At 35.6% G+C, this 13,524-nt stretch overlaps 1 long non-coding RNA gene across 1 annotated transcript in view; it reads left to right on the top strand.

Moving 5' to 3' along the window:
- The window catches only part of LOC134299410 (uncharacterized), a 134,235-nt gene extending 121,903 nt beyond the window's left edge, over positions 1 to 12,332 (top strand). The window contains exon 3 of the long non-coding RNA XR_010006619.1: positions 8,955 to 12,332. This is a non-coding gene — a long non-coding RNA (uncharacterized LOC134299410). The remainder of the gene's footprint in view (positions 1 to 8,954) is intronic.
- The last annotated feature ends 1,192 nt before the right edge of the window (positions 12,333 to 13,524 follow it).

Here is a 13,524-nt window from a genome sequence, read left to right as displayed (position 1 = left end):
AACTTTGTAGCAATTCCATTATCCTTGCACACAATTTGATTACTTTCATTTTTGAAAATCACATCAAAACCTTGTTTAAGTAACAGAGAAACACTTAACACATTGTGTTCTATCTCCTTTACAAACAAAACATCAGAAATTATTGTCTTTAAACTGTTCACAAACACATTGCCTTGCATTTGAACATTTAAAATTTTTCCATCAGCTAAACATACATAATTAATACTGGGTGAATGAGCATCTAACAAAACATTTTCTTTATTCACAATGTGAAAACAGCTCCCAGAATCCACAATGAAAATGAGACCATTCTGATTACTGTTCATCCTATCAATTAACATTAGTCTTTGCCTTGAAAAACCTTGACGCGAAGCATCCTTATCCTCTACAGCTGGTTTGACAAAAGTTTTTCTTCTCCCCTTATCTTTTGCCGGACAGTTTTTGGCAAAATGCCCTGGACGCTTGCAAAAATAACAAGTTTTAATTGCAGCACAAGTGTTTGTACACTGTTGAGAAGAACTAGATCCAGAAAAGTCTTTCCTTTTCATCTCTTGGCAGCTTTGAAATTCCAAAAGTTTATTTACAATCAGATTAGGTGTAAGTTGATCATCTGGCAGCACACTTAACGAACCCACAAGCGTATCATAGCCTTTGTTTAAAGCAGAGAGTAACATCATAGCTTTATGCTCTTCAGAAAACTCTAGTTTTCTAGCAGATAAGTCATTAAATAAACACATCATGTTATCAATAAACAGTTTCACATCCTCCCCAACATTTAGCTTCATGCTGTAAAGCCTTCTACACAAGGTAACTTTTGCTCCAGCTGACGGTCTTTGTAGCAGCTCCTTTAAACCATTCCAGGTCTCCTCTGCAGTTTTAAAGTTTCTCACATGGCAGAGCATTCGATCACTCAAACTGAGAATAATAGTAGCTCTTGCTTTTTCATCCAACTCGACTTCTTCTTCCTTGGTTGGATCTGGTCTGGTCTGAACAGATTTCCATAATCCTTCTCTAATCAGTAGGCACTGCATCCGTTCAGCCCACAACAGGTAATTCTCCGAAGTCAGCTTTTGAAAAGAAAACAGAGCAGCTCCAGCCCCTCCTTGGCTTGGTAACGCCATCGTCAGATAAGGTTAGTAACAAAAAATAATAACAACCCTATCTAGACAAGATAATATATTTGCTTGTCTGAGCAGAATGTAATACCACTAGAAAAGGAAAAAAAAACAAATAGAAAAACTGACAAAACACAGACAATCTAGCCCAAAGAGATTCCACCTGGACTTGCAGCAGAGACCATAGTAGCAGAGACAGCTTTCTGGTTCTTCTGGTTTTTCTGGTTCTTCTGGTTTTTCTGGTTCTTCTGGGCCCATAACCTGTTAAGACTTAACTTTATGCTTGCAGAGTCTCAGCGCCTTCCAGTAGCTTACATCTGCTCAGTACTTTCAGTCTGCTTCCATAGTAGACTCTTGAGCACATGCCCGGCCATTGTCAGTTTTTACTACTGTCTTTCCCCTAGTCTAGATGATATTACAGACTCACCACAGAACGTAGTATCTTGTCCAAGTAGTAGTAGGTTTAATTACATATAGACGTCACGACATCAAAAGGAAAAGGAAAGGGGGAGGGAAAATACACTGAACATGGTTCCTTATATACAATACATACACATAGTAATCACTGATTGGTTACCAACTAATTAACCCAACCCAAACTCAGGATTGCATCATTGACAATCACCTAGAGTAGGCCCAAACACATTCCCCAAATGATTCCCAATAGAAGCCCATTAGCAGTGCATGACTCAGTAAAACCTAACAGTATTGGAATAACATACATCAAATAACACAAAAAATATTACAAATTAAATTTCCACCAAAACTGGAAATGTACTTATTAGGCATAACAATAAAAGGATATTCTTATCCTTTTCTCACCCCAAGTTTTAACTAAGTGTCTCATGCGGCCCACCCTGATTGATATATACATATATATATATATATATATATATATATATATATAGATTTTGTGTTGCATTGTACATGATTATTTATTGTATTGTTTAATTGTATTATGATATGTTGTTTTATATTTTGCTATATTGTACTGTTCTGGGCATGGCCTCATGTAAGCCGCCCCGAGTCCCCGTTGGGGAGATGGTGGCGGGGTATAAATAAAGTATTATTATTATTATTATTATTATTATTATTATTATTATTACAAGCCCGAAATTGAATAAAAATCAGGATAAAATGGTTTTCCTAATGGCCACAGCAGCAAGATTAGCTCTAGCCAAAGTTTGGAAACAAAAAAAGGTTCCCTCCACTGATGAATGGATCCTAAAGTTATTAAATACAAATGGACATTTTGACACAAAAGTTGAGAGATGAAAAAAAGAAAACGGATTGGTCAGGTTTCAGAGACTTTATTCAAAAAAGCAGAAATACATTTACATTAGATCTATCTGATGTATGAAAGATAATATTTATGGAAGTGTTGACTGTATAATCAAACAGATGTGGAAAAACTTCAAAACTAAACTCCTCAGGAGGACAATGGGAAGTTTATAAATTTTAATCCACTGGGACAAGGTGGTTTTTTGTTTTTGTTTTTTGTTTTTGGGGTTTTTTTCCCTCTTCTCTCTGCTGTCATTTCACCCACTTTACCCCATCATCTCTCTACACTATCTCCACGGTTTTGTTTGCCTCGCTTTCGCTGTAAATATCACTTAGAAAGCAATAAAATTTATTTTTTAAAAAAATTGGAAGAATTTAAAAATATATACGGACTATTTGTTAACATCAAAAAGTCAGAGATACTATGTCTTAATACCCCACCAAGGGAACAATTGGAGATTAGGAAAATATCAGGGTTAAGATTAGGATTAAAGAAGTTAAAATACTTAGGAGTATGGATATATAAAAACCCAAAGAATATAGTCAAGGGAAATTATAAACAAAAATGGAAAGTAATAGAGAAATAATTTAAGAATCGGGAAGGGAAAACATTAACAAGAGTTAATATGGGCACTAAAAATGTTTAGAAGTCTACCACGATGCGTTTCAAATCAAAAGATTGTTGGAAATACAGTATACTAAAAAAAAGGGAAAATATTGAGAAGATAATGAATAATACCAAAGAAAAAGAAATAACATTTAGGGACTGGAGTAAGAGAGACGAAGCAGAATTTAAGGAACCTTTTAAAGGAACAATAAAAGTGTGGAAAGAAGAAAGAAGAAGCTAAGTCCAGGCAATGAGAATAAGATGGCAACTATATGGCAAATTAATTACAATAATAATGAAATTATAGGCAGAACATTGAGATCAATTGAAAACAGAGGGAAAAGGTTAGTGGAGGATTTGTATACAGTAGATGGAAACCCTGTAGGACAAAAAGAAATTCAAAATTGGATAGGATTGGGGAATTGGATTCAAAGCTGGGCTATAAGACAGGAAATTTTTAGACTGAGGGAAAAAAAATAGAGAACAGGATAGTCCATTTGAGAAGGTGATTAGGAAATGTTTGAGAGGGGAGATCTGTACGAACAAATTATAATGGTAAAAGAAGAAATAATAGAGGAAATTTTCCAAACATGGAGAATGGACATGGAAATTGAAAGGGAAGATATACAAAGGGAAATAAGTAATATAGCAAAAGAAAAGTACCATGTATTAAGGGAAGCAAGAAGGAAAATGTTACAAAAATGGTACAACTTTCACGTTTTTTTAACCAGGGATGAAGGATAGGTGTTGGCACAATTGTGAACAAAGAGGGGTGTTTAATCACATGATATGGGAGTGCGATCGAGTGCAAGAATACTGGAGAATGAGTGAAGGAGAAATTAACAGAATGCTAAATCTACAAATAGTAATAGTTAACAGAAATGTACTACATGCAAGGATAACAGAAGTGAAGAATATACAAAAAGAAAAAATGGTTGACAAATTAATAGCATGTGCACAAATTGTTTTAGTGAGGGGTTGGAAAGATAAAACAAAATGGACTCTTACAAACTGGTATAAATATATAGTTGATATGTTAAATGTAGAAATAACAAATTGCAAATGGAATAATATAGATAAAATTGAAAAGATTGCAATAATCAAGGGGATGTGGGAACCAGTTAAAAACTATTTAGACAATGTACTAAGATGTGGAGTGGAAAAATTAAGATTGAGATTGATATTTCAAATGTAACTTCTGTAGTTTGTTGTATAAATTGCATGTACAAGGAGGGGAGGGTGGGTGTGGGATAAAATGACAAAATAACAATAAAAAAATTAAAAAAGAAATTCCTGTAAAGCTGTTTTAACAGGTTACAAATTATAGCATTTGTTACACCCCTAGGCAGCGAGAGCACCGAAAACCAACACAGAGGCCAATAACAATATAATATCTTTATTAAAGCAAAATAAATTCCAAAAGGAAATTAGCAGCAAAGTTGAATAAGCAGTTGACCTTTCAGGAAAGATCAAAATTAGTCCAATAAGTGAAAGTCTTATGTCCAATATTAAAGTCCAAAGTCCAGAAACCTAAACACACTCAAACTCGGCTCGAGTATTGAGTGGGGAAAAGGATCAAGAGGCAATAAGAGTTCTCTGAAGTAAATGTCCAAAAGTAGGATTTCAAAGCAAGGCACTAACTAGATGAACAGGAGCTGAAACACAGTCCAAACTTGGGCAAGGAGGTAGACCGGCGCCCGGTCTACTAAAGAGTAGCGCAGCTTCAGGCTACTTGGATTCCAAGAGCTGGAGAAGATGATGCTTCCCAGTCAGAAGTAAAGTTGACACCGCGAAGGAAAGTTCCCAGTGCAATACTTTTATTGAAGTTCATAAGCTCCCCCAAACCAGGTGCCTGACTCCCTAAAACTTCCCAAGAGAACTGAGCTGGTCACAGTCCCCGCGCCAGGTGTCTAACTCCCAAATTCTTCCCAAGAGAACAGGGCTTAGCCATAGTCACCACGCTCCGCTCATCTGGCGCTTCTCCGCAAGCTTTGTCTTTGCGATCTCTCTGTTTGCACAAATGCCCTACGATCAAACACTAAACCTTCCGGAGAATCTGGGAGAGCCGGCACAGTTTCAAGGGCATCCTTAATTGGCTCTGGCTCAGAGATGTCAACATGAGGCATCTGGAAAGGAGTTGAATCTTGCTGACACGGGAGAAAACCAAAGTCTTCTTCGTCCTGGACAGTAATGGCCACAGGGTCAGGGGCCAAAGGTAGCCTAGGCATCACAGCATGTTTAATTCACAGTTTTCATTTTCATTGGGATTTTTTTGTCCCTAATTCCATTTTAGAGAGCTAACTGTATCAAACATTATTGCAACTTTATTTTTCTACTTACTGTTTGTTCAGCATGCCAGAAGGAATTGCCCACAAAGCAATATTCAAAATATTGAAATAGCTAACTGAAGAAATGGAAGTAAATTGTCCAATTGTACATTCCTAAGGAGTTTGCATCACATATGTTTTCTAAATATTTGAAGTGACTCTAAGGCTTGGCTTTAGAACAAGACTAAGGTGTTGTTGTGCACATACAGAAGATACCTGCAATGTTATTTAAAACTGTAAACTCACTCCATCTACAGTGTTATATCCTGTTATGAATCCAGGAAAGTTTAAACAGATCTTTACTTTGGTTACTTGGTGTCTGATACATCTAAAGCATCATCACAAGCAATATATTATGCTACACATCTGTGGCTGATAACTTCATGGATCATCTTTATCCTGTGGAGATAAGAAGCCATCAACAGACCACCGCTGGAAATGATTATAGAGTCATGCTGCTCCTCTGTACCTAACAGATTTTGTCAGCATTTGGGATATACACTTCCAAGCTTAATTTCAGCAAGCAATTCTGGCTAGCTATAAGAAATGACAGGGTGCCAATAACATAGAAAAGCAACTGATTTCCAGTGCAAAGGATTATGACTCTATTTCAGAGGGGGGAAAGTCTTCTGAGCTGAATTATTTAAGACTGAATTAACTTTGACCTAAGTTTGTATCAGTATTGTGCCTCAATTCTTGGGCTGGAGGAACTTTGGACCAGGCATAATATCACCTTTTCTTTGACCTCTTTTACCAGATTTCTCAAATAAACTGGTAAAAGAAGTGCTACCAACAGAAATAGGAAAATATTTCTGCCGGCAAAAAAGGCTTGTACCTCATCCTAACTCTATATAGCTGGTACATTTTAAAGATAGGATTGCTTTTTTAAAAATAGCATGCTCTCAACTATGATTATACTCTCTGACCATAAAATGGTTTTGCCCTTCCAAGCTCTTGATTAAATGCAGTGTGTTGGCTTACATTTGGCTATCTGAGGGAAATGTGGCCCTAACTCAGGCCTCTGCTGTTCCTGCTCTTCTCTGTAGCATGGGAACTCCCTACCACCTTTTGAAGACTAAGTAGGTATGTTCCATGCCACTTATTTATAAGTACCAAACAGGATTCTGACCAACTGAAATTAAGCAGTAAAATGTTTAACAAGTTTAACATTTCCACTTTATAATATCTGGCCAGATTAGAAGGCCTGCATAAACATACATGCTTTTATCTGTACACAAAAGGAGGTAACCGAAGGCCTTATTCTATGCTATGTAGTATTTGAAACCTTTGCTGATGGTTTACTATTTGACTAATTGGATGAATTATGTTTATATGTCACAACTGATGGAGTGTGGACACTTAGTTTGAATTTATTGTTTTCAAAGTCTTCCAGTGGTACTGGAAGCTGAAATAATTTAGTAACTTCCCTATATCACTACTGACTGGCTTTAGGACAGATGTAAGTGACCTTTTCAGATGTGACCACAACAGCCAAGTACTCAAAGGGAGCTCTGTAACCAGCCAGCAATGGGGACATAGGGATGACTGATCAGTACACAGAAAGGCTAATGGCAGTGGTTATAGAGGCATCTGTGTGGACAGTACAGACGTGAAACAGACCTGATCCAGCTGTCCAAATGAATACAGAATCATATTCCTGCAAACTGGAGCCTCAGCAACAATACAAAGGCAGCCATTAAGCTTGCTCTGATGTGCTCAAATTGTGAAGCATCATGCAGAAGTTCATGGCACAAAATCACTCTTATCCTATGCATTCCTTAAAGGGGCATCATAATAATTCAGTTCTTACTTCACAGAACTGCAGAATGTTTTCGTAAGTGTATCATTAAAAGATAAAAAGCTTATTAATAATTGCTGGAGTTCACAAAACACCTCATTTATGTAGCCATCTTTATTAAATTTAATTACGCTGTAACATTTTGTTGCCAATAACAATTTTATGGACCTCTATTTATTACTGTGTTAAAAAGATATTACAACTTTCTAGAAGAGTTTGGATATGCTTGACTAGCTGTTTTAGTAAAAGAAGTCTGAGAAAGATAAAGATTCTTCAAATGGCATTTTAATTCATCCCAAGCTACGAAGTGTGCTTTCTGTTTCTGCAGTGTATGCAGAATTTGCCAGCAATCTGTCATGTAAAAGATAAAGTAGGAATCTACCAGTACAATTAGAAAACAATGACATTGAAATCTAATGAAATCTGATTAGTACCTGGCACTACCAGACATTGCCAGCAGTGTAGTGGCTTCTGTGTTGGAATAAGACAGTGTAGACCAGGGTTCTTGTCCCTGCTCAGTCACTGAAATCTGTTGGGTGACCTTGGGCAAATCACATTCAGCTTCAGAACAAATTTTGCCAAGAGATTCCCATGATATGCCATAAGTGATAAATAACTTGAAATCAAATAATAACAATAATGTGGAATTTAGTTGAGCTCCTGTGCATTAAAAAGACTTAAACTGTTTTTTTTTAATGTTTAACCCACTACAAAATGCAACGAGAAGTTTCCCTAATACAGATAAAATATCTCCTTCCTAGACAGAAGTTCTCATCCAGGCCCACATCCTTTAAGAATGATTCTACAACTTTTGTTTTGAATATCCAGAAATGCAGGAAACTTTCTCCATGGCACTCTTTTATGATTTAAAGTGTTTAATCTCAGGGAGACTTTGATGGCATTCATATGACATCCTTTTTCTTTAAAAAAATGTTATGTATCATTATTTCTACTTAACTTGCATTTCTTGTGGAAAATGTCAAATAAATTTAACCTACAGTAGATTTCTATCTACTGAGGAATAAATACTTCTGATCAAAGATTGCTCTAGACTTTACAGTGCTCTGGGGGCTGATGTTTCTGTGACAAGGTCTTTTCTGTTCTTAGAAATGTTATTTACTACATCTTATCAGTTTGAGCATCAGGCTAGGGAACCATAAGACTAAGGTTCTAATCTCTCCTCAGTCATGGAAACCCACTGGGTGAGCTGTGCAGATTCAAATGAAGGCAAAGAAAAAACTCTGAACACATATTGCCAAAAAACATTATGACAGACTCATGTTTGGGCTCCCATAATCCAGGGAAAAAATGGAAAACACACAACAAAAACAAATCATGAATGCATAATAATCACTACCTATAATTCACACAAATGCGGTATCTTGATAGGAATAGAGGGCTCACAGTACAATGAAAACAAGTTCATTTTTTCCAACATCTAATTTAGAAGAAAACAAAATTTCATCATTAATTCAGAGCTAAATTGCACATACTTTAACATTTACTATTAAAACATATAACATATATTTACTATTATATGTTTGATATATGTGTCTCTATTCATATCTACATTCTTCTTGTTAATGTGCAAGAAACAAACCTTTCAAAGACATAAACAAATATGTGAAATTGAGATCTAGGAGTAGAACACGGCTTGCATAACTTTGTGAATGTTACACGGGAATGACAGATTGAATTACTATACTTTTTGATAAAGGGGAGAAGTATTTTAGTACACACTAGATGATGACATAATACCCCAGGGAATCTTGAGGCTGATAAGTGATAACAGCATTCATTTGACTGAATTACCTTTTCATTAACAGATTTTCTCCAGTAATGAGGAAAAACAAAGAAGAATCAAGTGGAAAAGATGGAAGAATTGCAAACTTGGCAATAATTATGACTAGACCTTTTGGAGGAAGCAGTGTGTTTATTACACAGTGAAAACCGCTATTGGAAGCAGTCCAAGAGTTCTTCAGCTCACATGAAGAAATATTTCATTTTCAGTTTCAACAGAAAATATTGATGGGACTTACAAATGTAAATTGTTAAGTTTAGAATGTGAAATTAAAACATTTGAGGACAGTTGATACTAGCCAAATATTTTGGAACAGCCCTATTTCTTATGCTGTATGCATTTTCTCCTCATAACCAAACCAATTATTTCATACTTTTAAAAATAAAATCTGCGCTAAATGATTTTAGTTCTTTATTTAATGTTGCTTTTAATACGGTAGAATAAAGAATATGCTTATCAGCAATGAGAACCTTCTCAAAATAGCAGGAACGGTTCGTGTAATATTGCATTTTTTTTAAAAAAAAAAAACACCTGTTCCTTTCAATGCTCATTCATTTTAACACAAGAAAAAGTTATCCCATGTTGATTGTGTATTGCTCCAGTTTATAGTAAGTGTGTCATGTAAAATGTTTTGCAACATTCTGAATTTCTGTTTGGGCATGTTAATGCAAACTACTCCCTGATGGCAATAGACAAATCCCATACAATGTAATTCCATATTTGTACATATATTCAGTAGAACATACTTCCAAGTGAGATAAATTGCAGGAAACCTTTATTATTCATGGAAATGGTCAACAGCAATAGCTGTCTTAATATTTCTTGACCCTCAATGATTTAGTACACTTCTGATTGATAATTCCTAAGGAGACTGGTGATCCAGTGGAAGGAGGGGATTCAGGTCAAAAGTTTCATATTAGTGATGTATGACCCACCAGCTCTATAAAAAGACCAATAATTCAGAGCAGAATGGCAAACTTCAGTCATTAGTTCATATTCTACAATAACTGAACTAGTCTTAACTGTGGTGATAAGGCATCAATTAATTTGATCTCAGTGATGAATACAGAGATAGGAATATTGTTGTTAGTGTCAGTGTCAGACTCAACATGCATTTTGTAATCAGCAACAGGTTTGATGGTACTCTGAAGGATCTGGAGAAAGTGACAGAACAACCTCCCTGTCAATTCAGATTCATTGTGCTGACAACTTAAGTTGCATCATGGACCACAAGGAAACTAGGTAAAACCTCACAGAAGGAAGGAAAATACAGGGATTCTTTTCTACACTTGTTGAAACAGCAACTTACAACAAGAAGAAAAAGAATCAGGCATATATGCTCCCCAAAATGAGTGGCATTGCTGCTGAGTAAATGAAGTATTTTGAATGCCTCAGAGAATGAAGCAAAAACTGATCACATGGGACTGGCACTTGTACTGGCCCTCTCCACATAATAGAGGCAAAGCTAGGATCCTTTTGCTTCAGTAGAATGATGATCTCATGTTCATGTGGCTTGCTAGGAAATGAAAGAGTGCCCTTGGGGCTGACCCAGGGCATTTTCTCTCTCTTAGAAACTCTATGGCTTGGGGTGGGAGGGTATCTGGGCTGGCTTTCCAAAACAATTGACTGAAAATGACAACTCGGAGTATTGTATTGCCTTTCAGGATTAGGTGTTTTTCTCTAGTGGTGGGCTGAGGAGATGGTCAAGAGTTGATACCATTCCATTGGCATAGACCCACATTAATTTATTTCCCCCACCTTAGCAAATATCTCTGGGTTCAGTTATAAATAGTTAGGTCAATAAAATTTCCCTAGTTTTATCCACCTTCCAAGTCTGGCTTCTTCATTTCTTGATTTGCATTCTATTAATAAATTATTCTGATAGGCACCCCTGGTTAAGTCCCAACAGCTGCACATATGATATTGGAGATATGAGATGTATCCATCATCTGATGAAGACAGGGAAAAATTTTCCTTTGTAATCATTGGTGCAATTGCCATTTTCATTGGTCATTTAATCTTTGTTGAAATTTCTTAATGATATTGTTCTTCCAAAAGCTGGGTAATTCTTTTGGCTGTCAAATTGAAAAAAGCACCAATTGTCTGGAAAGAAAAATTTAATCCTTCCTTACTTTCTAGCTCTCATGAATTCTTTAACCTCTGAAATGGTAGCTTAGACTCCCTCTAAATTCTACCTTGCCTGGTCCTGAAACAAATTTCCCAACAATCATTTTACTGTTGCTGGCAAGATCTTTAATGACTTCTTCAAAGTCATTGATATGTTAAACCATAATGATTTCAGTCAATCCTGTCAATGTGTACTTTGAAGACATTTATTCTTCACCATCTCCATCGGAAATAGCTATGCACTAAACCCGAAATGAAAATTTTGATAAAATGTAATTACTATGCTGAAATTGTAGCTTATGTCTGAATTAAGCTTTACCAAATGTTTTAAAATAAACAGATTGCCTGATTATTATTTTCATTCCAGTGAAAAGGTTTGGTCAAGTTTGAGATAGGGCACATTTTGAGCCATATTTTTCTTGTTCTTCTTTTGAAATGTGTGGGATGCTTGAAGAGGTGACCTTGCAAAGCCTTGAAGCAATGTCTTCTTACTCCTGCTAATGTCTAAATGTAACTGTAATTGGTTAATATCATTGATTTTTATTTCTATATTTATACAACTTTCCCTCCAGAGAGAAAATAAATATATAATGCTGTAGATTATATATTACTCACCTAAAAGTGTACTTGGATATACCTGTAATTCAGTTTAAATTAAACAAGATGGCCTATCCAGAAAACATGTAAACAGAGTTTAGTGGTGTGTGATCTTCCGAATATTTTGAAATCCAATCCATATGACCTTTGGCTACACTAGTTGAGGTTGTTAGGAATTCTGTTTTGGCAACATCTGGAATATGTATCCTAGAGGTACAGAGCTGTGCCATTCTATAATTAGGAATTATACATAATGTAGATTAATTTGTGAGGTATGACTGTATTTCTGACTGTTTTACAGATGTAACTGCTCCAAAAATGGCTTCAAGTCATCAGTAGCTCACATAAGACCTGCAGATATGGTAATGGCTTCCTAGATGGAGTCTATCCAGGAGTGATTTTTCTTTCTACCAGCTTACTTCACTGTCCAACATTTACAACCAGACATAGAAATCACACAACCAACATAATCAACAATAACAAAAACTATGCTTACTATATATGAAGAAGTATATATATATCACACACTCTCTGGAAATAGGGCCAGGTGGAGAGAGAAATTGTTCAGTATATGACTGTGTTGTACTGTAGAGGGCTGTCAATGCAATCCACAGTTTGCTATGATCATGTTATAGTGATATTAACATTTTACTTTTTAGCAAATAAAGCAGCAATATGACACCGTTGTATAGAACATCATTACAAAACACCTCTATTTCAAATGTGTTTCATTGAGCTTTTGCCAAGTGTGGATTCCCTCTGGAAAAAAGTCACCATGCAAATTTTTATCTCAGTTTTGGTAGAATGACTATGTAATTTCAGAAACTAAGGCTACTTTTGCCAGAAAGTGACAAAAATATTGTGTTGGTCTTGCACAATTTTATAGTGACCTCCCCCTCCCATCAAGGAATAACTGCCACTCTGGGGGCCAGAGTGAAGAACGGGGGGGGGGGGGGGCAGGAAGACATCATACCAACCTGAGAGCCAGGAAGATAGTTCCATCTTGTCTCTTGTGCCATGCAACATGCTATGCTAATTTTATATACATATATAAATATATATATAATGTATAATAATTTATAAATATATAATATATTGTATATACATATAATATTGATAATAATATTATAATGGAATACAATATTATACTACTAATAATACAATATAATAATATTAATTATATATTATATATTAAATGTTATATTACTAACAATATTACCATATAATGATTTAGTACAATATAGTAATTTAATGCTTATATTGTGCTATGCTAATAATATATTGTATGTTCATTTGATTTGTAAGCCGCTCTGAGTCCCCTTCGGGGTGAGAAGAGCAGGATATAAATGTAGTAAATAAATAAATAATAAATAATGTTTGTATGATATTTACTAGGCATGTGCGATCCATAAAAAAATGGTTCAATACTCGCTTCTAAAGTAGGGGGCGCTGGTGCTTCGTTTCTAAAGTCCTTTCCGAATTTTGAAGCAAACATTTTGAAACTTTCCAAAAATTCAGAATATTCGTAATTATTTTTTTAATGGCGGATGCGCATGCGCAATTGCAAAAAACAGCACTGGGGTGGAAATTTACAGGACTCTCCCACCCTCATTTTTGAGCTATCCTGATAAAGCTTGGTACAGTGGTAGAACACATATACCACTGCTAGCTCACCAAATTTCAGAAAGTTTCCCTTATTCTCTGATTTTTGGTGAATTTTCATAGCTTTTATAAAAAAAACCTTTTTATAATTGCAGAAATCTATTCCTGGTTTGAAAGTCTTATTTTCTGTTTCACTGGGTTGTCTTGACTTTGAAAGTCCTTGTTCTACTTCAGAAACTTTGTTTTTTTGTCTGAACTCTGTGAAATTG

Source organism: Anolis carolinensis, chromosome 1 (assembly GCF_035594765.1).
Source record: "Anolis carolinensis isolate JA03-04 chromosome 1, rAnoCar3.1.pri, whole genome shotgun sequence".
NCBI lineage: Eukaryota > Metazoa > Chordata > Lepidosauria > Squamata > Dactyloidae > Anolis > Anolis carolinensis.
Note: the sequence above shows the minus strand (reverse complement) of the source record. Positions and strands in the feature narration are given on the sequence as shown.